Below are 26,981 nucleotides of genomic sequence, written 5' to 3' on the forward strand. Positions count from 1 at the left end.
AAATCATCCCTCAATAAAACTCATAAATAAAAAAATAGTGGCCCCTAAAAGTAAAAGAGTAGGACTTTTATCGACTGATTTTACTTAAGATTACTTAATTTCAATATTAGAAGTTTTGATTGAGAATATCACCGAAATTAGCACATGATAATGCCATTGCTGAAGCATTTTATCAAATGAATTAACCTCACTACTTAGGAACATATGGGTCTTGTGTAGTTGCTCTAATTTAAGCTCTACTTTTTTTTTTTCCTCTTGTTTAACATGGACATTGGCCATTCAGTTCCTTGTCGTCTTACATTAGCACTGGGTAATAAATATACATGTGACTTTTTTCCATTTTTTATTTTAATTTCAGAACTTGTGTTTTCATCACTTCTTATTTTGTTGCCAAGTATAAGTGAATTTGTTTAATTTTAGTATTAAACTTATTCTGAGATGTATTCTATGAGATTATTTTACACTGAATATGATGATTATGCCAGAAATCAATGTATAATCTTCAATTTTATCTTTATTTCTCTGGAAGTTAAAATTGCGATGTAGAATTCTGTTTTATATTATGCAGGAAGACACATGAATTTCTTGCCATTAAGGTCTGTCATCAAAGCATCTTAAAAGGGGCCTCTTTATTGACTATACCATCTAAATTAGCTTTCCCATCAATTCGGAAGCCATTTGTAGTCAAAAGTAATGAGTGTCTCAGATGCCATTTCTTAAGGTTCAAAGTAATATATTAGAAAATCAAAGTAAAACTGTGATAAGTAAAAACGCCATTGAACTTCAGATAGCAATATTGCCAAGGCAGTTATATCAAATAACAACTACATGTTTGATGTTATTAACAATTGTCAATTTAATTATGTTAAAGGTTGTCCCATGTTGTTCAATAGTGGATATTAATATATAGGTCAAAGATAAATATTTATCATAGAATGCAGACTTAGTTGCCAGAAGATGTGAAATAGCGAAGATTTTAAAACTTGCTTTTCTATAGAGGAATGCAATATTTATGCCACAAGTCTGTTAAAGGAAGCAGGGCACAACTTATTCTAGTCTTTTTATTTTTAGCTTTATAGAAAAAAAAAAGTGAGGTAACTATCATTAGGGAAAAAGGGAACTGTTTATTGGCATTCAATATGAGTAACAGGTTTCCCAGTTAAAGGCATGCTTCCTACTAAAAATGGGAAGATAGATACAAGGGTATCACAGAGATAGAAATGTTCTCTCCATTTAAGAAATGATATAGGCTGGGTGCAGTGGCTCACTCCTATAATCCCAGCACTTTGGGAGGCTGAGGCAGATGGATCACAAGATCAGGGGTTTGAGATCAGCCTGGCCAACATGGGGAAACGCCATCTCTACCTAAAATACAAAAAATAAGTTGAGTGTCGTGGTATGCACCTGTAGTCCCAACTACTCCAGGAGGCTGAGGCACGAGAATCACTTGAACCCGGAAGGCAGAGGTTGCAGTGAGCCTAGACTGAGCCATTGCACTCCAGCCTGAGCAACAGAGCAAGACTCCATCTCAAAAAAAAAAAAAAAAGAAACAAAAGAAATGATATAAAAAACTACAATATTTCAGAAAAATTCACTACAAATTTGGATACATTTATGAAGTGATTTTACATTCCTTTATCACTAACTTTATCTCCAAACTAGTCAGTGACACCAAAGGATGTGAAACAAAGACTGATATTGACATAGAATATGTTATACTAGCAACTTGTTTACTCCCAATGAAAATAAAGCATCTCAAGTTTTGTTGTAATTACTAAGCTGTGTTTTCAGCAAATTTTAAAGTCCAGAATTTTGTTAAAGGAAACATCAAATTGTTCAAACAGCAAAGATTAATAAATCAAAGACAAAATTTTCCTTATTTTAATAATTACTCTAGACTAGTGGAAAACATGTTGTCTTCACTTGCTTGTAATTGAATTTCACATATGCTATTTTTGGTAGCTATAGTTGTAATACAGACTACTCAAAAAACTATGCTAAAAGTTTGAATGAGGATAATGAACAAGCTTAATTTTAAAAAAAATGTTTACAGAATATAATTTATAATCTCATATCTCTTTAAAATATTTTTAAAATATCTAAAAAGGCACATCTCAATGAATCAATACTGAAGTTTTGAATTAATGTTATTATAGTAAGTTTACAGGATACAATGTCAAAAGACAATCATTTTTCTATATACCAGCAATGAACAATTGGAATTTGAAATTAAAGTTATAAAACCATATAAATTTGCACCAAAATAAAATAAATGCTTAGGAATAAATCTAACAAAATATGTACAGAATTTGTATGAAGAAAACTTACAAAACTATAATGAAGGAGAGCCATTTTCATGGTTAGGATGACTCAATATTATTAGGCAGTTTAATTCTTTCCACTTTGATCTACAGATTCAGTGAAATCTCAATCAAAATCCCAGGAAGTTATTTTGTGGTTATTGACAAACTAATTTTAAAGTTTATATGAAAAGGTAAAAGACCCATAAGAGCCAATGTATTACAGAAGAACAAAGTCAGAGGACTGTCACTTACTACAAAGCTACCACAATCAAGTCAACATGGAATTGGTGAAAGAATATTTCAGCTGATCAATGGAAAAGATACAGACCCACAAAAATATAATTAACTAAAGCAGTCTTTTTGACAAACGGTGCTGGAATAATTGGACATTTTCATGTTAAAAAAAAACTTTTAGTTGATCATTACACCTTTCACAAAGATTAAGTCAAGGCAGAATCTTAGACTTAAATGTAAAATGTAAAATAATAAAATTCCTAGAACATAATATAGGAGAAAAACTATGTGACCTAGAATTTGCCAATGAATTTTTAGGTACAACATCAAAAGCACAATCCATAAAAGAAAAATTTGATAAGTTCAATTTTATTAAAATTAAAGACTACCCCATCTATATTAATTAGAATTGAAAAGAATAAAAAAGTACAAAAACTTATGTGTCACTCTGTTATTTAGAGTGATAAATAGAAAGTGAGAGGGAAAGGTGTGTGGACTCAAGATTGGTTGTCAATTAAACAATTTAAAAATATAGTAATATAGTCTTTAAAATCATACTAAAATTGAACCAAATGCGTAGGATCTGGGGAAACCTGAGATCTTAATTGTAAAGTTACCATCAATAAATTCATTGTCATTACCTACATGCTAAAATATTATTTTAACTGAAATTCTCACTAATGTAAAAATAAAGGTTCTTATGAAGATAATGTGTATTTTGAGGCTGTACTGAAGTCTATCTTGGCAGAAACCAATTGTGTAAAGTTAATTGTTCCATAAAATAGCCAAAAGATATCTCCAAAAGGAATTTATTTTTATTAATCAGAAATACAGACACACTATTTTGAATTATATTTTTTATATTTAGATTTTAGGTTTTTTTCAATTACGAATAAAGGTAAACATTTATGATTTCAATTTTTTAGAAGGAGGCTTGTCAGGCAGAGAACAAAATCTGTAAGGCATCAATGCAACCTGAAGCAGTTCCTAGTTATATTCTACCCAGATATAGTAGGCATTCAAAGAGTATAGTGGTTGGCAGTTAAATAATGGGCAGATATAAAACAGTTGTTTTGAAAAACTCAAATGTGGTATCGAGGCAGGAAAATAGGGTTTGGAGGCAGGGAACATAAGGCCAATTCACACTTGAACTATGACAGGAAATATCCTCTCCATGGAGTGTAAGCCAAGTAAATGACTTACTAACTTTACTTCATCCTCTCCTTTTACACAGGGCATACCCCAAGTAGAGGGTATTTAAACTCACAAAAACTCTGTAACAGGATCTTTTGAGCCCCTATGCTCAGGCCCGCTCCCACACTGTAGAGTGTACTTTCATTTTTAATAAATTCCTTCATTCCTTCCTTGCTTTGTTTGTGCGTTTTGTCCAATTCTTTGTTCAAGATGCCAAGAACCTGGACACCCTCCACCGTTAACAGTATTCTTTTTAATTTTATTTTAAATTGACATAGTAATTGTGTATATTTATTGGGTACTGTGTAGTGCTTTCATACATGTTTACAATGTGTAATGATTAAGTTAGAATAATTAACATATTTATCACTTCAAATATTCATTATTTCCTTTTAGTGAGAACATTCGTAATTCTCTCTTCTACCTACTTTGCAATACCCAGCATACTATAACTGATTTTTCTCCTAATTATAATAAATATATGATTAAATTAAAATTTCCAAAATAAACTAGGTACATGTATATTTAATTCTCACTGGAGTAGAGAATAGAAACATTGCTAGTAGCTAGTAAAAAATTTTCGTAGAAAAGTCTATGAATTTTGTTAGATAGAAGTTAAAATGTAAGCATCTGTATTAAATACCAATACTTGGCATTCAGAAAGATGAAAGATTTCTCCTTATGGCAGACATGGTTAGCAAATATTTCTGAGGAATAAACACCGAATTAACTCTTGGATAGTTGGCTTGATTGATAAATTAATGCTAATGAGCCTGAATACTCTAGTTAAGGAGAATCTTTTTAATGATGAGGATGCCTAAATATTAAAAAATCATTTTGACAATAATTCACTTTAATAATTTTTCAACATAGCCTTCTTTATTGGCCTCATACTTTTTTTTTTTGAGAGAGAGAATTTCCCTCTGTCACCCAGGTTGGAGTGCAGTGGTGCAATCTTGGCTCACTGGAACCTCCACCTCCTGGGTTCAAGAGATTCTCCTGCCTCAGCCTCCCAAGTAGCTGGGATTGCAGGCATGTGCCATGACGCCTGGTGAATTTTTGTGTTTTTAGTAGAGATGGGGTTTCACCACATTGGCCAGGTTGGTCTTGAACTCCTGATCTCAAGTGATAGACCTAGCTCAGCCTCCCAAAGTGTTGGGTTACAGGTATGAGCCACCGTGCCCAGCCTAGCCCCAGACTTTATATGTTCTGTAATGGCAGAGATCCTGGCTATCTTGTTTGTTATCTTATAGCATATAACACACTGCTTGATCCAGAATTTGAATTAAATAAATAAAATGGTTATAAAAAAAAGAGTCCTGTGATTATATCAAGCAAAGCTTTACAGAAAAGAAAAAAAGGAAAAAAAACACAATAATTTAATAGTGTTTTCTATCTGGTAGTTTAAATTAAGAAAAGGGGTTTTGTTTTTTTGGTGTTTTCCTGTTAACTGGGTAAAAATTGATCTCTGTGTCTGTAGGACCTAGCACCTAGCACCTGGCTTAGATCATAGGAGGCGCTCAGAACATGCCTACTGAATAAATGAACCTTACTTTTCCTATTAGATTCTTAAGGATCCTTGGAATACCCTAAATTCTAAGGATCCCCAGGAGTCAATGAATCTGAAAAATAATTTCAAATTGCTGTAGCTAAAACATTCAAATGATTTTTATTTGCTTGATTTTGCTATGTATATAATATAAAATATAAATTGAGATAATTTAATTGTTTTAGAAAACATATACCAGAAGAATCTACAGGATATCATGAGGTATTTCTTAAAATAAGAATGAAGCACCAGGCGCGGTGGCTCACGCCTGTAATCCCAGCACTTTGGGAGGCCAAGGAGGGTGGATCATGAGGTCAGGAGATCAAGACCATCCTGGCTAACACAGTGAAACCCCATCTCTACAAAAATTACAAAAAAAAAAAAAAAAAATAGCCGGGTGTGGTGGCATGTGTCTGTAGTCCCAGCTACTCGGGAGGCTGAGGCAGGGGAATCGCTTGAACCCAGGAGGTGGAGGTTGCAGTGAGCCGAGATCTCGCTGCTGCACTCCAGCCTGGGCAACAGAGTGAGACTCTATATCAAAAAAAAAAAAAAAATGAAGAAGAGTGATAAAAAAAGAAGCAAATTATTATTTTCAAGAAGTTCTTTCTAGATTCAACAATCTGCTTAGTTTTCTAATTCTTATTTACTAAATGAAAGACTGCAAAACACACTTAGTTTAATTCAACATTAATTTTTTAGCACAGTTATAATCTGGAACCTATAATACTATTTTTATAGAGTAAAATTAACCCAATTTCTTACTATCTAATCTTCAGTAGATGGTTAAGACAAAAAATAGGTGTCCCTTAATACTTGACATGATCTATTCTCCCTTTTATACATTCCTTGGTACTATGCATTTACACTTCATGCTTATAGTCTTTATGCTAATTGTAATTTTATATTTATTTATGTGATTTGTAAGGAAAACTGTCTAGTTTCCATCGACTACATTCTTATTACCTACTAGCACCTAACACACATAAGCATTCATAACCACTTGGAACTGAAGAATAAACAGTGGAAGAGGCTGCAGCAAGAGAGGACATGGTGAGCTGGTCTTTTTCCTGGTACGTACATGCCAAGAAATTTCTCATAGAAGGGTCCTACAAATCAGTTCATGTACTTTTATATTCATACATATACAAGCTGCAAATAAAGTGCTAATAACTGTGACTGTATTAAAGCACCAAAATTTAGTCTTCTATAAGACAACTTAAAAAGCAATCCATATACTTCACAATTTGTCTGTAGCTTATTCATCATGATAATTCAGGACAAATGAGGCCTATTTTCCATTGTGCTTTATATAATTATCATGTGTAGGCCAAGGTTTTTTTTCGTTTTGACGTGTGTGTATTCATATGTGTGTTTGTGTTATATGTTTGGTTTATTTTTATGACCCACCATAATGAACAAAAGCAGACTATGAAAAGTGTATGTAAGTTGAATTAAATACCTGAGTAGCAAATATTTCTCTATTAATGCTGACAAGTAGTAATCACTATTTGTTGACAGTACTGATACATTAATGTATGAAAAAATCATGCATTGCTACATTTAAATATAAAATCAAATGGTTAGAAAGCAGATAATAGATTAGTAGCAAAAAGGGAACAAATAAATTCCAATGGAAGTATTGTTTTCTTTTATTGCATGTGCTTTTTGTGTCATTTTCTAAAACCTTTTATAAATGAAGGATACTATCTAAAGAATGAAAACACAACCTGTAAAAAGTGAAAAATATTTACAAATCAAATTCTGGAGAATAAATTAAATTCCAGAACATGCAAAGAACTCCCACAACTCAACAAGGACAACAACAAAAATTCACTTTAAAAATGGGCAAATGCTGGCTTCAGCCAGCTGTGGTGGCTCATGCATGTAATCTCATCATTTTGGGAAGTCCAGACGGGAGATCACTTGAGCCCAAGAGAGGGAGACAAGCTTGGGCAACATGGTGAAACTCTGTCTCTACAAAAAATATATATAAATTAGCTGGGCACGGTGGCACATGCCTATGATTCTCTGAGAATCATCTGAGCCTAGGAAGCTGAGTCTGCAGTGAGCCAAGATTAAGCCACTGCACTCCAGCCTGGGTGACAGAATGAGACCATCTTAGAAAAAAGAAAAACAAAATTCCTTTAGTAGGAATCTAAAGTAGTGCAGCCTCTATGAAACACATTATTGTAGTTCCTCAAAAAATTAAGTATAGAATTATAATTCCCATGCAATTTGTCAATTTCACTTATATGTATATACCCAAAAGAACAGAAAAAAGAGACTCACACAGATATTTTTACAGCTGTATTCTTAGCAACATTATTCACAATAGCCAAAAGGTGAAAGTAACCCAAAAATTCATTGGTGAATGAATGGATAATGAAAATGTGGTATACACACATAATGAAATATTATTCAGTCTTAAAAATAAAAGGAATTCTGAGACATGCTACATAGAGGATGGATAAACCTTAAGGACATTACGCTAAGTGAAATATCAGTCACAAACAGACAAATACCATATGATTCCACTTGTATAAGGTATCTAGACTAGTAAAATTCATCAACACAGAAAATAGAATACAGAGTTTGCTAAGTATGAGGGGAGGAAAGAATGTGGAGTTATTGCTTAAAGGGTATAGAGTTTTTATTTGGGGTAATTTTTTAAATCTTGAAAAATAATAGTGGCAATGGTTAACGCTAAATCGTGAATGCACTTATGGCTACTGAATAGTACATTTATAAGTGATTCAAATGGTGAATTTTATGTTATCTTAATTTTACCAGTAATAAGAAATAAAAACATCCCATTACTGGGTATATACCCAAAGGACTATAAATCATGCTGCTATAAAGACACATGCACGCGTATGTTTATTGCAGCATTATTCACAATAGCAAAGACTTGGAACCAACCCAAATGTCCAACAATGATAGACTGGATTAAGAAAATGTGGCACATATACACCATGGAATACTATGCAGCCATAAAAAATGATGAGTTCACGTCCTTTGTAGGGACATGGATGAAATTGGAAATCATCATTCTCAGTAAACTATCGCAAGAACAAAAAACCAAACACCGCATATTCTCACTCATAGGTGGGAATTGAACAATGAGAACACATGGACACAGGAAGGGGAACATCACTCTTCGGGGACTGTTGTGGGGTGGGGGGAGGGGGGAGGGATAGCATTGGGAGATATACCTAATGCTAGATGACGAGTTAGTGGGTGCAGCACACCAGCATGGCACATGTATACATATGTAACTTACCTGCACATTGCGCACATGTACCATAAAACCTAAAGTATAATAATAATAATAATAATAAAAAGAAAAAAAAACAAATGAATGAGTTTATAATAGATAATATTTATAACAAAACAGACTATAGAAGGTACTTATAATTAAGTTAGACATTGAAAGATGTACATTCTAGAAGGGAGAAAGTAAATGAAGGAAGGAGGCAAAGTGTGATAAAACTGATCACTGTGATTCAAAATGTGTGAGGAAAGTCAGTATAATTCTACAGTTAAAGAGAGGAAGCTGAGACATATAAATTCCATCATTAGATACAAAGTTTGTTTGATATTATCAATATCAAATAAAATATTATATTGTTTACAAATTATTGTAAATGAAATGTCTGCCAAACCATGTTTTTAACATACTTGATAGTGAGTTATACTTTCATTCAGTAATGACACCAATTTTTTGCATATTCACAACATTCTTAGAATATAATTGAAAGATCATGGAGTATAAAAGATGCCTGCTTTTCTGCTTCTTATGGCAACAGAACACGTATCCAACTTTGCCAAATTATCAGAATTTAAATGATAAAAAAGGGCAATGGCACAACCTCAGTTTATAATATTTATGACTAATCCATTTTCAAGAATGCTTTCTAATAACACTTAATCTAGGAGTTAGGAGATTATATCAAGTACAAGTTATTTTTCCACAATTACAGGGTATTATTCATAAAATTCATATTATATTTAATCTGTTTTGTCCAAAATGTCAACTCAATAGTTTGATAGGTAAAATGATACTTATTTCTACATTAGTTCTGCTACAAATATTCTTGATCCTTATGCAAAATATTTGATTTAGAAATTCAGGTCTGTAATTTAATAAGCAATGCTGATTTTATGTATTTAAAGCAAACCTGGAAAATAGATCTTTAGGTTTTATAAATTATTATAATCTCTACAGATTATAATTTATATCTGCAAACTATAAACTATAGCTTTGAATGTATAGTCTATGAGTGACCTTCTGAAGAAACCATTATAGTTTATAAAAGTTGATATGTTTCGTATTGGAAGGAGGGGTGGATTTTATTTTCTGCCTTATAGATAAGTGTGAATTATTATTGTTTCAATCAAATTTGTCAATAGTTTTGGAATGCAAATGAGTGCCTATGATCACTGATCGCGTTGTTGATAATAAATACTTTTAAACAGTCGAAGATAGTGTATCCTGTCATTTGTAACAACAAGGATGAACCTGGAGAACATTATGTTAAATTAAATGATAAAAGCCAGGCATAGAAAGACAAATATCACAGGATGGTATTCACATGTGGAATCTAAAAAAAGTTTTTCTTGAAGCAGAATTTTTTTCACTGCCACTTTACCAGTCTGAGACCTTTGCAACTGGTGAAGCCCCTGCCTGGGCCTCACTCGGGCCTGGGCTTGTCGCAGAAGGCATTCACCCACTCAGCCTGCCAGGCTGTGCCTGGCTTGTGCCCTGGTGTGGATCCCGTGGCCACTGTGACTATGCACTCAGTCCCTAGTGGGAGGGGGTGTGCAAGCAAGTGAGTGCAGGGTCAGGCTGGCTGCTCTAAGTCCTGGGACAAGAGTGGGCTCTGTGAGGGGCTTGTGGCTAGACTGCATGTCACAATTGAATCCTGTGGTGGACTTCAGCATCCAGATGAGGGGAACATGGTGTTTCCCAAACAGGAATACCCATGAGCCCAAAGCTGCAGAATGGGTGTTACAGCATGCTAACAGCTCTTTTAGCTCCTCCATCTGCAGCTCAATGAATGGGGGCATGTTAACAACTTTGTCAGTCCTGTTGCCACCCTCTGGCCCGTGGCTCTGGGGCTGGTCTGGCCTCACTGCTGCTTCCCATCACATGGGGCAACTGCTAAGTGCTGACAGGGGTTGTTGGGGTGAAGACCTACAGTGTTACTGTCTTCTTCATACCTACATTTGGCAGAGCCCTGAGTTCTTGTTCCGCATCCAAGAAGAATGACATTACACTGACAACCAGAGGGTGAGGAGGGAGAAGAGTTTTATTGAGTGAGAAAACAGCTCTCAGCAGAAAAGGGACTCGAGGGTGGTCCCCCACCTAAAGTCAGGTGGTCTTTTTCTCAGTGTGTCTGGGTCTGGGGCTTTTATGGGCTCAGAATGAGGAAGTGCATGCTGACTGGTTTGTGAGTGTGCAAAAGAGGCTAAAGCAAAAGCACCACTGAAAGGTGGGTACAATAGTGTAAAAAAAACAATTAGGAATGGTAGGTATATGTAAAATAGGTGAAGAGTGGGGATCAAACAGAGAAAAGCACACCAAACAGGAAGAGAGGTTCTCAATCTGTTCCATGGATTTATCCAGAACTTGTAGCTGTGCTTTAAACTGTCTTCGGCTTAAAGGCTGGGACTGGAGACCTGCCCTGTCTGCCTAGGATTTGTCTGCCTCCTGCCACTATCAAGTTCAAAGAAGTAGAAAGTAGAAGAGTGGTTATTAGAGGTGACACAGGTGAGAGAGTGGATAGCCAGAGAGTAACATATACAAAATTATAGCTATATACGAGGAACACATTCTCATTTTCTATAACACCATAATTAAAAACAATATGTTGAATATTTTCAAATAGCTAGAAGAGGGAATTCTCAAATTTCTCAATACAAAAAAAAGATAAATGTCTGAAGTGATGGATATGTTAACTACCCTGATTTGATAATTGTATATTGTATACATGTATCAAAATATTAAACTGTACCCCATAAATATGTACAATTATTATGTGTCAATTAAAAATGATAAAAGCTTGTCACCAGGGCTGGGGGGCAGTGTTGGGGAGATGCTGATTAAAAAATACAAAATTTTGGATAGATAGGAGGAGTAAGGTTAAGATATCTATTGTAAAACATGGTGATTATTGTTAATAATATATTGCATTCTTAAAAATGCTGAGTGAATGAAAGTGTTCTCACCACTAAAATGTGTGAATTAATGTGTATATTAATTAGCAAGCTTTAGCCATTCCACAATGCATATGTACTTCAAAGCATCATGTTATACACGGTAGATACACACAATTTTGTCTGTCATTTCAAAAACAATTTAATAAAAGATAATTTAGGTAGTCGGGGGAAAATCTGGATGAATATAATGTAGCTGGTTCCTGCAAATCCCTGAAATATAAGACAACCAGGGGGTATGTTCTGGGGAGTGGGTGGCAGGGGAGGTAGTGATTGGGAAGATGTTGGTGAAAAGATACAAAAGTTCAGTTAAGTTCAAGAGATCTCTTGTACAATATGGTGACCATAGTTAATATATTGTATATGTGAAAATTGAAGAGGGTAGATTTTAAGTATTTCCTTCACATTAAATGATAACTATGTGTGGTAGTACATATACTAATTAGTTTGAGTTAATCATTGAATAATAAATATATTTTCAAACATATCGTACACCATAAATATATACAATTTTAATTTGTCAATTTAAAGATAATCATAAAAGACATTACATGTATGAAAGCATATTTTCTAAAAGGCAAAAAAATTAAATAATTTGGCAGTATATTGATGAATTTAGGTCATGAAAATTCAGGATTATTATTTGTTAAACATTTGAATATATGTCTATAGTTTTTGTAGCCTCTGAAGTATATTGTTATAAACAAGTTGACCAAAAAGGATGCAACTCACTACAAATGAACATCATTATATGATGTATTGATTTTAGTCTTTAGGGAGTAAATTGAGGTAACATTCTACATGTTAAATTTCCCCATTTCATGCAAATTTTTTTATTATTGCTGACTGACTTTTGCTTGTTGCTTTTCCCCACTTTTAGTGATTTTATTTTACGCTACCATTTTTGCTGCCTACTACTGAATAACTATCGAATCATAGGTTGGTTGAAAGTGTCCACAGAGCACAGAATATTCTGCTAGAAAATATTTTGGAGAAATGCCTACTCCCTATTTACATTGGCACTTACAGTCTGCAGTATAATCAAAATGAGTTAATGGAATGTTGTATTAAGTAAGCAGGTGGCTTAATTTTGTAGGAATTAAGCAGTCAGTAAAATAGGGAATTTGAATTTGGTCCATTAGTGCAGGAGTTGCTTTAGTTTACTAATGTTGTTGAACTTGGAAAGGGCAGCAGAAATTTTCTTTTTTGTCTTTGGACAAATTAAAGATAATAAATATAGTGAACTGAACTTGTAAAAAAGTCTCCCAATCTTGGAAAACCTCATACTTGGTGATTGAAAGCGATGCTAAAACTATGGAAATTATTTTCTTCAAACAAGTGAAACAAATTGAAAATACGGATTCAAAAAAGCTTTAAACTATATTCATACATTATATGTATAATTTTATGTCTACTAGATTATATAGTGATGTTTCAAAAGGTTGACTTAGCCATAAAATTCTTTAAAAAATAATTAATTGATATAATTTGCTGATAATGCACAATGTAATGTGCATTTGATGGAATTCACCATATTTATTTTTTGCAACATCTTTATGAAGTACAAACTCTTCATTTAGAATGAGAAAAGTAAAATTTATCTAGTTGAAGTAACTTGTCCAAAATCAAACACCTGAAAAGTTGTTAAGTCAGGATTTTAAGTCAGGGTTTTAAGCTAAGTTTCTGGGCTTGAACATTTCACAACACTGGCAAGCATGAGACCCACTTAAGCAAAGACCATGATGGGGGGTATGGATTTAGAAGGGCCATGGTTACTTCTGCCTTGAACTAGAACAACTTGCAGAAATAATATTTGTGCTTAGAAATGAACGTTATATTTCTAAGCTGAGATGGGGAGGGAACAGCAGAGAAATTATTACTAACAGATATGTGCAAGTTCATAGTATTTTGGATAAATGTACATAGCCAGACATGTTTAGAAAAGTAGTTTGGAACCAGGCTATTAAAAACTTTTAGTGATTTTATACAGTGAAACTTAGATTTTATCATATAGGACATAACAAGAGATTTAGTAAATAAAAATAGACTTCCAATCCTAATTGAAAACTTAGTGATCTTTCCATTTCGAATATATTAAAATGTTATAATAACAGACAACTTTAATATATCCATATCTATATCTCTGTCCATAATCTATATGGTGATTTGTTTACTCCATATGATTCCAGTTACATTAGGTTTAAGCAGTTGCCCTCATTTGGATGCTGAGTTATTAGTGGCAGCATTAAGAGACTACTACTCTTAACACTGTTTGTATTAAGAATACAAGTATTTGTATCATTAAAGTCAATTCTTATATATATGTTTATATTTATTTATTTATATATATATTTATTTATTTCCCTATTCATGTTTCACCATACAGGACATCCACTTATCCTATGGTTTTAAACCACTATGAGGTGAAAACCGTCCTCTAATTACTACATCTCAACCATTTGACAATGTATTATTTCACCTAAGAAACTCAAAAGTTGAAAAGATCAAAGGCTGTAGAGCTTAACAAAACATTTTGATTTCTCCTTAACCCAACACTTCCCATGGTGATTCTACTGGGCAGCCAGTTTTGCGAATCACAAACTTTGGGAACTGTTATCTTTCAAGTGTGGATTCGAACTAATATTTTGATATATAGATCTGAAAAATAAACAAATTAAACGTAGTGAGTCAAAGTATAAAATAAGTAAAATAATGTAAAGTCATTTACTTTTAATTTTCAGCTGTTGATAAACATTATTAGTTGTCTTCAAATGTCTGCTAGTGTTGTTATTTATTTGTCCTAAAATGTACACAATGACACGATAAAGCTTACAATATTGCATTTCCATTATTACAAACAAAATCAGTAGCTTTCAATGTTTGCATGCAAATGGAGAAGTGATATAAATAGCAGATGATGTATGGGGCAAGTGATCTAAAAGCAGGTACCTAATGATTGTCTTACTGTCTATTTACTCATTGAAAATACAACGTTTCAAGCTATTATTTTTCTCCCTTGTATCCAATACAAGGCATGATGATATAGAATTGTCATCTTTCAGCTTAAATGGCTATTAACTGCATTCAGCAGGACATTCTATTAGAAGTTGTGTAATAAAATCCATTATCAAGTAGATATTGCCAGAAACTGTTACCACTAACACAAGTTGTATTCTTCTGTGAATTCTTTCAGTGCACCTCATTTTATGATAGTTGATTCCACTTAATTTTGTTATTCTCTAGAAACATTGCTTCTCTAGCACTACTGTCACTTTCTTGTCAGCTGTAATGGCCTCATTCCACTACCCACACTATAGCAATTTGTCATTATTTAGGCAGAATTCACTACTGTTGAAGAATTGTAAGTTTTACCCTTATTGCTAAGTTTGATAAATACACATAGAAAAATGTTCTATTGTTACATCACATAGTTTCTCTTCATTCAGTGGACTGTTGACGTGATTTGGACTCTGCGTCAGGAAATAGATCTCTCATACAAAATAACCCAATTGCCTGCTAAATGGTAAAGAAGCTGAAAAGAAAATACTGAAAGCATCGATCATGTAATCATGTCCAATCATGATCATTACGTAGGATGATTTTTTATAAGAGTGCTAGGTGGGATTTTTCTCTTATTTTCTCTCTTTTCACAGTATGATGTCAGTATACATTTCATGTTAGAGAGAGAAATAATTACCATATATATTACTCTAGCAATATGCTTCTATTAATTATTTCTAATAAGGGTCCAAAAATCATAACATACTTCCACAATAACACAAAGATATTTTATATTTTATTTGATATAACCTATATTATAAAAGAATCTAAGGCTAGTCACAAAATTGCCTTTAAAATCTATGGGCAGAATATAAGCAGGATAATATCACTTGGTTACATAATTAAAATTTACTAGCAGATAAATTTTAAAATGCACTTGCACAGTCAGATTCTGCTGGTTTTATGAACTGTTTATGCAGCAATGGGGAACTTTAGGAAATCTATGTACCTTCTCAATAAAAACCATTAAGTATTTGTGAGGTTATTGTGTGGCGTAGCTGGAAATACAGTGTGCATACATTTATATGAATATGTAAATTAGGGTCAGTATATTAAATATAAAATGAATATTCTTTACTATTTACAAATGAAGAATTGATTAGATTTATTTTGCATTTATTGAAAACTTTAAATTTTTAAAAGTAAAAAGATGTAAAAAAAAATGATGACACATGCTACACAATAATTTTAGGGAATTACTAACTTCCCAATATTTTTGTAAGAAAAAAATTAAATTTAATTTTTTCCTGTTGTTTATTAGTGCTGTGTGTAACATGGTAACTGTTGGAAACGTATATAGGCATATACTTCTTAACCTATTTTTGAGCATAGCCAAAATGTATATTCACACAAAGCAAATTCTTACATTTTAAAATTATGCTTTAGACATTATTCATAAACCAAAACTTTAAGAATATTCAGACTTCTCATTTTCTGTGAAAAGATACTCCAAACCTTATTCTATGTCAGACTTAATTTATTTTATATTTACTTTCTGTGTAGCAGGACTAAGTTTCTGAGGATTCTCCAAATATTTTCTCTTCCATAGTCACATCTTCCTAACTGGAAAACAAATTTCAGAAATTCACATAATTATGTTTTAAACTTCTTTTTGGCCCCACATAGTTTTTCACTTTGCATAATGCCTGATGGGATATAGTTCGGTATTGTTTTCTAAACTAATAACCGTCTAGCTGCATCAATCCATAGCCTCCCTTGTGGTCTCCATGTATTTTTAACTTAATACTAGTATCATCACCACTACCACCACCACCACCACCACTACTACTACTACTATTAGGTTAATATTTGTATTCACATATTACAATTTCATAACAATTTTATGCCAATATTCCCTGATGCATGCTCCAAAATTTAGTGAGTTTTCTTTCTAGTATTATCACTTGGAGTATTAAAGTGATTCATTTAGCATGTAGAGAAATTGATTGCATCACCTTGGTTTCATTAGCATTAATTATAATCAATTCAGATAACAAAGCAAAGATAAAAAGAATGAATTGCAGAGAACATATATCAATGGTCAATACAGGTCATTTGTTAGCAGTTCGTTTTCAAGCATTATTCAGAGTATTTACTTCAGTTATTAATTGTCTATATCATTGGGATACTTAATCTGTGGATGTGGTACTCTTTATCCTTATGCTATTAGAGACAAAGTGACATATCTTAGAAAAACAACTACTAGATTCAGCAATTGGCAATATGACTTTAATCTCACTGGATGGTTAAGTAAATAGCTTTCTAAACTTAACTAAATGATTTTTAGTTTTCTAAACTAAGATAGTTTGGAAAACTAAAAATAAAAAAGGATTTATGGTTCAATTAAAATTTTTAAAGAAGAGAGTAATAGTAGCAACCCTTTGCAGGTTATATTTTTGCTTATTTTTCTTGTTTGTTTTTGTTAAAAAAATGTGAAAAAAGGGCTTTCAGAGGAAAATACAATACTCACTTACTGCCCATCCTCTTTCTTCAGTTAATCTTCCTGAGGCATTGAAATTCTTTGCTAGTACTTGTAATTAAAGACTCAGATTGATATATTTTTTAAAAATCACAAATGAAAATTCTAGTAAACTTTGTAGTCAGAGAAAAAATTCCAATTGAGAATAACTGTAGATTTTTTAAAAATTCAAACACAAACGAGAGTAACAAAAATTAATATGTCGGTAATAAGTTATCCTTTTCCCTACACCCTCCTACAGAAGAGGGAAAAATAGTAAGTATTTAAATCAAGGGCCATTACCAGCTTATATGTTTCTTTTCACCTTTGTTTTTATATTTAATTTTATGATGAGTACTGTCTTCTAAGTGTTGTATGCTAAGAACATATCTATTTTTCGATGTGCCTATTTTGTTCTGAAACTAAAGCAGTCTATAAAAATGTCAGACTGACTTTATGTAGGGATACACTTTTATTTTATTCAAGATTGCAATTTTATCATCACTTTTTATTGTGCTAGTCAGTTCCTGGTACCAGGATAATTCTTCCCTTAGCATGCTGAGCAACATAATGAAAAAAGACAACAATCTAATTCTTATAATCTTAGTTGCTCATTTGTAGACTGAATATCCTGAAGTAACACATACCACTAAAAAGGATTATAGAAAAGGACTATAAAAATTGCATATCAACAAATTAATAATCTAGAAGAAATGAAAACATTACTAGAAACAGACAATCTACCAAGACTGCATCATGAAGAAATAGAGACTCTGAAGAGGCATATAACCAGTAAGAAGATTGAATTCATAATTAAAAACCTACCAATGAAGAAAAGCCTGCAGCCAGATGGCTTCATTGTTGAATTTTACCAAACATCAAAGGAGTAAATGCCAGTACTTCTCAAAGTTTTCCAAAAGAAAAAAAAAATGAAGAGCAGGAAAAGACCTCCCTCTAATTCATTCTATGAGACCAGCATTGCCCTGAAATCCAAGCTAGAAAAAGGCACTACAACAAAATTATAGACCAATATCTCCTACAAACATTAATGCAAAAATCCTCAAAAAATATCCTAGGAAACGAAATTTAACAGCATCTTAAAAGGATTATACATTAAGACCAAGTGGGATTTATTTTTTAAATGCAAATATTTTTTAAAATGTGGAAATCAATTGATGGGATACTTCATAATAATAGAATTAAGTGAAAAATATAATCCTGTATATTTATGCAGAATATGCATTTGACAAATTCAATATACCTTACTTTAAAAACTAGGAATTTTTGTTGGAAAGTTGTCTTCAACAAAATAGGAAGAAAAGTAAACTATGCTATGAAACAAATACCAAATATAAAATCCACAGCCAACATCATACTTAATACTAAAAGACTGAAAACTTTTCCTCCAAGATCAAGAGCAAGGCAAGAATGTCCACTCTCTCCACTTCTATTCAACATAATCCTCTTAGTTCCAGCCAGAACAATTAGGCAGCAAAAGAAATAAAAAGCGTCTCCATTGGAAAGAGAGAAGTAAATTATTTTTCTCTTTATAGATGGCATGATCTTATCTGTAGAAAATACTACACAACAGCCGGGCGCGGTGGTTCACGCCTGTAATCCCAGCACTTTGGGAGGTTGAGGTAGGCGGATCACGAGGTCAGGAGATTGAGACCATCCTGGGTAACACGGTGAAACCCTGTCTCTATTAAAAATACAAAAAGTAGCGGGGCGCGGTGGCGGGTGCCTGTAGTTCCAGCTACTCCGGAGGCTGAGGCAGGAGAATGGCGTGAACCCGGGAGGCGGAGCTTGCAGTGAGCCGAGATTGTGCCACTGAGCTCCAGCCGGGGCGACAGAGAGAGATTCTGTCTCAAAAAAAAAAAAAAAGAAAAGAAAAAAGAAAATACTAAAGAACACATGTACATAAACTGTTAGAACTAATGAAAGAATTCAGTAAGGTTAGAGGATTACAAAATCAACAAGCAAAAATCAGTTGCATGTCTACATTCTAAAAATAAACAATTTGAATAGAAAACTAAGCAATTTAATTTATGACATCAACAAAAAGAATAAAATACTTAATAAACTTAACAAAGAGGCAAAAGATTTGTGTCCTGAAAGCCAAAAACTCTTACTGAAAAAAATTAAAGAGGACATAAATATGTGGAAAGATATCTCTTGTTGATCACATGCATTATGATCAACATTGGCATAAACACAAAAATAACTATTGTTGGCAAATGTGTGGAGAAATTGGAACCTTTGTGCATCAATTATGAGAATGTAAAATCATGCAGCCACTCTAGGAACGGTGTCATGATTCCTAAAAAAACATGAATGTAGAATTACCGCTTAATTCAGCCATTCCATATCTGGGTACTTAGACAAAAGAAATGAAAGCAAGGACTCAGTTTTGTACAACTATGTTCATAGCAGCGTAATTCATAACAGCAAGGAGATTGAAGCAACACAAGAATCCAGCAGATGAATAAATGAGCAAAATGCAGTATGCACATGAAGTGGAATATTACCTAGCCTCAAGAAGAAAAGAAATTCTGACACTTGCTACCACATGGATGAAACTTGAAAGCATTATTCTTCAAGCGAATAAATAAAATAAGCCAGTCACAGTAGGACAAGTGTTGTATGATTTGACTTATATGAGATTCCTAAAGCATTTAAATTTACAGAGATAGACAGTAGAATGGTGATTGGAAGGGAATGAGGAGTTTGTGTTTAATGGGCATGGATTTTCAGTTGAATAAGATGAAAACTTTGTGGAGATCAATGGTAGTGATGGTTGCACAACAAGATAAGTGTACTTGATACAACAGAATTGTACACTTAAAATGGTTACCGTGGTAAATTTCAATATGTATAGTTTGACACAGTAAAAAAAGTAAAAACCAAATAGCCAACCAACTAACCAATTCAGATTTTCCCGGAGAAGAACAAATTCTGTCTCCTATCTGCAGTAATAGTTCCTATGCAGGAGTTTTCCACCTACAGGTAGATCTGCCCTACAGATTATAAAATTCCCAGTTCACATATTGTATTTTATATTTTATGAGATTATTGCACACAAAAAATAAGTGGCATGAAAGTATTCTGAAAAGTGCATATTATGGGCCGGGCATGGTGGCTCACGCCTGTAATCCCAGAACTTTGGGAGTCCGAGAGGGGCAGATCACGAGGTCAGGAGATCGAGACCATCCTGGCTAACACAGCAAAACCCCATCTCTACTAAAAATACAAAAAAAAAAAAAAATTAGCCGGGTGTGGTGGCGGGCACCTGTAGTCCCAGCTACTTGGGAGGCTGAGGCAGAGAACGGCGTGAACCCAGGAGGCGGTGCTTGCAGTGAGCCGAGATCGTGCCACTGCACTCCAGCCTGGGCGACAGAGCGAGACTCCATCTCAAACAAACAAACAAAAAAAAGAAAAGTGCATATTATGAATATAATGTTTAAAGGAGAGGCAAAAAAAGAAGAGAGAACAATATAAAGAAAACTTACAACAACTTTGAAGGACATCAAAAAACACTGCTCTTAGAGCAAAATATTTAACAGCTAAAATGTATCAATTTATCAATTTTTATAAATTTAATAAAATCCAAAAAGTGTAATTTCAAGATAGCTTGTTTTGTTTAATTTACTTTGGTTTTAAAACTTCACGAAGTGATTCTAAAATTCATTCATAAAAATAAAGGAAGAAGAATATTTAGGGAATCTGAAATAAATTAGCAATTTAGGGCGATATGGTTTAATATGTGTAAATATTTATTATAAATGAGAAGGACTGACTCAATGCAGTATTAAGTAAATAATTAGAAATACAAAATGTAATAAAATCTGGATATAGACCTAAATACATATTTCATATATATGTATATACATATATATGTGCTCTTTAATTAAATGATTTCATTTATAGGAATTATTTCTACAAATACACTTAAAGTAATGTACATACAAAGATATATAATACACTGTGATGATTAATATTGAATGTCAACTTGATTGGATTAGAGAATGCAAAGTATTGTTCCTGGGTGTGTCTGTGGTGTTGTTGCCAAAGGAGATTAACATTTGAGTCAGTGGACTGGGAAAGGCAGACCTACCCTCAATCTGGGTGGGCACCACCTAATCAACTGCCAATGTAGCCAGATAAAAAAGCAGGCAGAAGAACCTGAAAAGACTAGACTGGCTTAGTCTCCCAGTGGACATCTCTCTCCCGTGTTGGATGCTTCCTGCCCTTGAACGTTGGACTCCACGTTCTTCAGCTTTGGGACTCAGACTGGCTTCCTTGCTCCTACGCTTGCAGACAGTCTACTGTGGGACCTCACCTTGTGATCGTGTGAGTTAATACTCCTTAATAAACTCCTCTTTATATATACTTCTATGCTATTGGTTCTGTCCCTCTGAAGAACCCTGACTAATACATACACTGTGACTTCTAGTGGCAAAATATTACAAATGCTTAACAATGTCTTCAGTAGAGAACTAAGTAAATAACTTTAGATCCCTAAGATACTATGAAGCTTTAAAATTGAACAAAAAGATTTTTACATGGCAAAATAAAAATTCTGCAAGGTATATGGAGTTTGAGAAATCTGTATTGAAATCATATCATACCGTATATGATAAGTATTTGTAATTTTTATTATGGGTTATTTAATATATCTGGAAAAATTCACCAGAAATTAATGACTGTGCTGAGTGAGTGGTGAGTGATTAAGAATGGGGCAGACAGTGGTCAGGAGTGGAAGAAATATGTTTTATGTTATATGTTTGTTTTACTTTTTAAAAATGTTTAAACCATGTGCTTGCATTACTTATTTTTATTTTTATTTTTATTTTTGAGACAGGGTCTCCCTCTGTCACCCAGGGGGCTGGAGTGCAGTGGTGCAATTTAAACTCACTGCAGCCTTGACCTCCTGGGCTCAAGGGATCCTCCCACCTCAGCCACCTCAGTAGCTGGGATTACGGGCACATGCCACCACATCTGGCTAATTTTTGTATTTTTTGTTTGTTTGTTTGTTTATTTTGTTTTTTGTAGAGACAGAGTTTCACTACATTGCCCAAGCTGGTCTCAAACTCCTGGACCTAAGCAATCTGCCCACTTTGGCCTTCCAAAATTCTGTGATTATAGGTGTGTGTAGCCACCATGCCCAGCCATGTTACTTATTTAAAAGAATAATGTTTAAGTACTGTTTTTAAAAGGCATCCTTTAAATCATAAAAAAAAAAATAGAAAAGGTAGGAAAGGCAGTACTTTTAAGTATGCTACAAAGCATGTTTGTTTCTCAAATTAAAATCCTATTCAAAAATATGTCTTGCCAAATATGGTAGATAGAAAAATACCTCTGCCCCCTCCAAAAATGACCACATCTTAATCCTTGGTGTCTGCAAATATGTTATCTTAGATGGCAAAATCTCTTTAGCTGATGTAATTAAAATAAGGAACTCAATGTTCTTGATTATCTCATTGGGCCCAATGTATCACAAGGGTCCTAATAAGAGAGATATAAGAGAGTCTGTAAAACAGTAGTAGATCTGCTGATGGAAGCAGAGGTGAAAGAAATTGGAAGATGCTACATTGCTGACCTTGGAAATGAAGGAAGGGGCCACTTGCCAAGAAATGTAAGTTGTCCCTTAGAAGAGAAGAAAGAAAGGGAAAAAAGAAAGAAGGGAAGAAAACAAAAGGGGCCACTTGCCAAGAAATGCAAGTGGTCATCAAAGTTGGAAAGGGCAGAAAAACAAATCATCCCTTAGAACCTCTAGAAGGAATACAACCAAAACATTGATTTTAGGTCTTCTGACCTTCTTAACTAGAAGGTACTACAGTTTTATTTTAAGCCATTACATTTATGATAATTTGTTATAACAACCACAGAAAATTAATACACTGAAAAACCAAACTTTGCAGTTACTTATATAAAGCAAGGGTTAAATTGATTCAATGGTTTTGTTTATAATTCTAGCTTTCATTTAATAAGCACTTGTGAACCACCTTTGTGCTAATCATTTATCTCAATTAATATTCCAAAGACTAAAGAGATTTTTTAAATATATCCATATTTTTTTGGTAGCAATTTGCTCTTATAGCAATTAAAAGAATTGAAATGTATATGTATATATGTGTGTATATATTTGTGTGTGTATATATGTACATATATGTGTGTATACGTATGCATATGTATGTATATATACATTTTTGTTGTTGTTGCTGTTGAGACAGTCTCCCTCCTTCACACAGATTGAAATGCAGTGGCATGATAGATTCTTGTTCCTCAGCCTCCCAAGTAGCTGGAACAACAGGTGTGAGCCAACATACTCAGCTAATTTTTGTATTTTTAATAGCGACAGGGTTTCACCATGTTGGCCATGCTCATCTCAAACTCCTGACTTCAAGTGATCGCCCACCTTGGCCTCCCAAAGTGCCAGGATCACAGGCATGAGCCACTGTGCCCAGCCCATTTAGATATATTTAGATTTATGTTTAGTTGTTACTACCGAGATACAATAAAAAGGGGTCTTCATTACAGGAATGTTTACTTGTTTTAATTACTCTTACACCCTATTTAGAGAACCTAACCCTTACTGTAACCCTAAATGTTCTTGGTGGTATGGTGAGCTTTAAACATAAAATGATATATTATTCTTACATTTTCAGGCTCAAACATCTGGAAATTGGTTTGTTTGTTTTTTATTTTGGTACGAACAAATAACATAAGAGCTACCGTTTTAATATATTTTTAAATGTGTACAACAATATTGTCAACTATAAGCACAGTGTACAGAGATTTTTTTGAATTTATCTTGCATAACAGAAACTTCACACCTGTTGGACAGCATCTCCCCATTTATTTCCCCTCTCAGATCTTGGCAACCACTTTTTATTTGCTGCTTCTATGAATTTGACTATTTAATATAACTTGATATCAACCCTTATAAGAAATGTTTATGTGTACACTACAGTATTGTTAACTGTAAGCACAATGTACAGCAAATTCCTAGAACTTGTTTCACATAACTAAAACTTTATACCTGTATACATGCTGATAGCAGCTCTCCATTTCCTCTCCCCTTCTCAGCTCCTAGCAAGCACTTTTTATTTTTTTAATGAATTTGACTATTTCAAATAACTGATAAAAGTGAAAATATGGAGAATTTATCATCTTGTGGTTTATTTCCCTTAACATGTTCTCCAAGTTTGTCTACACTGCCACATATAGAATTTTCTTCCTTTCCTTCTTTTTTCCTTTTTCTTTCTTTCTTTCCTTTCTTTCTTTCTTTTTTCTTTCTTTCTTTTTCTTTCTCTCTTTCCTTTTTTTCTTTCTTTCTCTCTTTTTCTTTGTTCTTTCTTTTTTCTTTCTCTTTCTTTCTTTTTCTTTCTCTCTTTCTTTCTCTTTCTTTTTCTCTTTCCTTTTTATCCTCTCTTTCTTTTCTTTCTCTCTCTCTTTTTCTTTCTTTTTCCTTCTTTCTCTCTTTCTTTTCTTTCTTTCTTTTTTCTTTTTCTTTTTTGGAAACAGGATCTCCTCTGTCACCAGGCTTCAGTGCAATGGCATGATCATAGCTCACTGCAGACTCTAATTCTTGGGCTCCAGTGATCCTCCTGCCTCAGTCTCCTAAATAGCTAGAACTACAGGCACATGCCACCACACCCAGGTATATACATATTTTTTAATAGAGACAGGGTCTTGCTATGTTGCCTAGGCCTGTCTCAAACACTTGGTTTCAAGCTATCCTCCTGCCCTTGTGTCCCAAATTACTAAGATTACAGGCATGAGTCACCACCTCTGGCCAACGTTTTTTGTTGTTTTTGTTTTGTTTTCTTTTGTTTTTTACTAAAGCCTGTGCTTTTAGTCTCACATCCAAGGAATCATGTTTAAGACCAATGTCAAAAAGCTTTTCTCATTTTCTTCTAGGAGTTTACAGTTTTAGGACATACGTTCATATCTTTAAGCCATTCTTGGTTTACTTTTCTGCATGGTATAAGATAACAGTCCTGGGCTGGGCGCGGTGGCTCATGCCTGTAATCCCAGCACTTTGGGAGGCCGAGACGGGCAGATCACGAGGTCAGGAGACCGAGACCATCTTGGCTAACACGGTGAAACCTCGTTTCCACTAAAAATACAAAAAATTAGCTGGGCGTGGTGGCAGGCGCCTGTAGTCCCAGCTACTTAAGAGGCTGAGGCAGGAGAATGGTGCGAACCCGGGAGGTGGAACTTGTAGTGAGCCGACATCGCACCACTGCACTCCAGCCTGGGTGACAGAGTGAGACTCCGTCTCAAAAAAAAAAGAAAAGTGTATATTATTAATACAATGTTTAAAGGAGAGGCAAAAAAAAAAAAAAAAAAAATGCCTGAGTACCTGTAGTCCCAGCTACTCGGGAGGCTGAGGCAGGAGAATGGAGTGAACCCAGGAGGCAGAACTTGCAGTGAGCCAAGATTGCGCCACTGCACTCCAGCCTGGGCGACTGAGCAAGACTCTGTCTCAAAAAAAAAAAAAAAAAAAAAAAAAAAAAAAGATTACAGTCCTATTTCCTTCTTTTGCATGTAGATATCCAGTGTTCTCAACATCATTTGTTGAACAGACAATCCTTTCTCTGTTGGATATTGTTGGTGCATTTGTCAAATATCAGTTGATAATATGTGTGTGGGTTTATTTCTAGACTCTTTATTCTTTTCTATTGGTCTGTATGTCTGTCTTTGCGTCAGTACCATACTTCTTTAATTACTGTAGGTTTGTGATATATTTTGAAATCAGAAAGGATGGTACCTCCAGTTTTGTTTTTCTTCCTCAAATTGTTTTGGTGATTTTGTGTCTTTCAAGGTTCCATAAGAATTTTAACATTCATTTTTCTCAATTTTGGTATAAGATGCTATTGGAATTTGATGGAAATAGCATTGACCCTGTAGATAACTTTGGGTGATATGGATATTTTAACAATAATAAGTCTTCCAATTTATGAACGTCGGATGTCTTTTCATATATTTGTGTCTTCCCTAATTTCTTTCATCAATGTTTTGTAATTTTTACTGCATAGGTCTTAAACTTCCTTGATTAATTTTATTCCTATTTTATTCATTTGGAGATTTTTTAAAATTTCGTTTTGGGATGATTCATTACTATTATATAGCATTATAACTGATATTTGTATGTTTATGTATTCTGCAATTTTACTGAATTCATTTATTAGTTCTTACTGTTTTTGTAGAATCTTTAGGATTTTCCACATGTGAATCATGTCATCAGCAAAAAAATATATATGATTTTACTTCTTTCATTCTGATTTGGATGCTTCTTATTTATTCTTCTTGCATAATTGCTCTGGCTAGTACTTTCAATACTATAATATGTTGAATAGAAGTGGTAAGATTAGGTACCCTTGCCTTGTTCCTGATCTCTCAAATTGTCTTATAGAAAGAAAGACAGAAAATTTATCTCCAGCCTGAATTAGCACATAAAGATTGGATGTCAGAAAGTATCAAAGTGATCTTAACCTTATTTTCCCCGCTTTACATACAATTTTACTTTCCCAACACTCTTGAAAACAAGCATGGCCTTGTGACTTCCACTGTCTGAGAACAAAAACTAGTTTTCAGTGTCCTGTGGAAACTTACAGTGTCAGACAACATTTCCCTGACCAGCCTTATGTGGATTATTGTATTGGTTCAGGGCCTCTGTCAAGTTTGATTCCATTGTGACTATTCCCTCTTAGTCATGTGGTATAAATACGAAATAAGCTTTGCTGTTGTTTAGCCATAACATGTAGGGCTCTATTTTCTAAACAACCACATTACAATCTATCCTTACTGATACATTAACAGCCAAACTAAATTAATTTCAACAACAAAAATCTATAACATATTTAGTCTTCTATTTCCACTCTCATTGTTTTTGTTCATTCTCATAATAAGATCTATCTTTAATTTCGAGGATGGGGTGATTCATATCTACATCCTGCTT

The sequence above is a fragment of the Pongo abelii genome, chromosome 14 (genome assembly GCF_028885655.2).
Source record: "Pongo abelii isolate AG06213 chromosome 14, NHGRI_mPonAbe1-v2.0_pri, whole genome shotgun sequence".
Lineage (NCBI taxonomy): Eukaryota > Metazoa > Chordata > Mammalia > Primates > Hominidae > Pongo > Pongo abelii.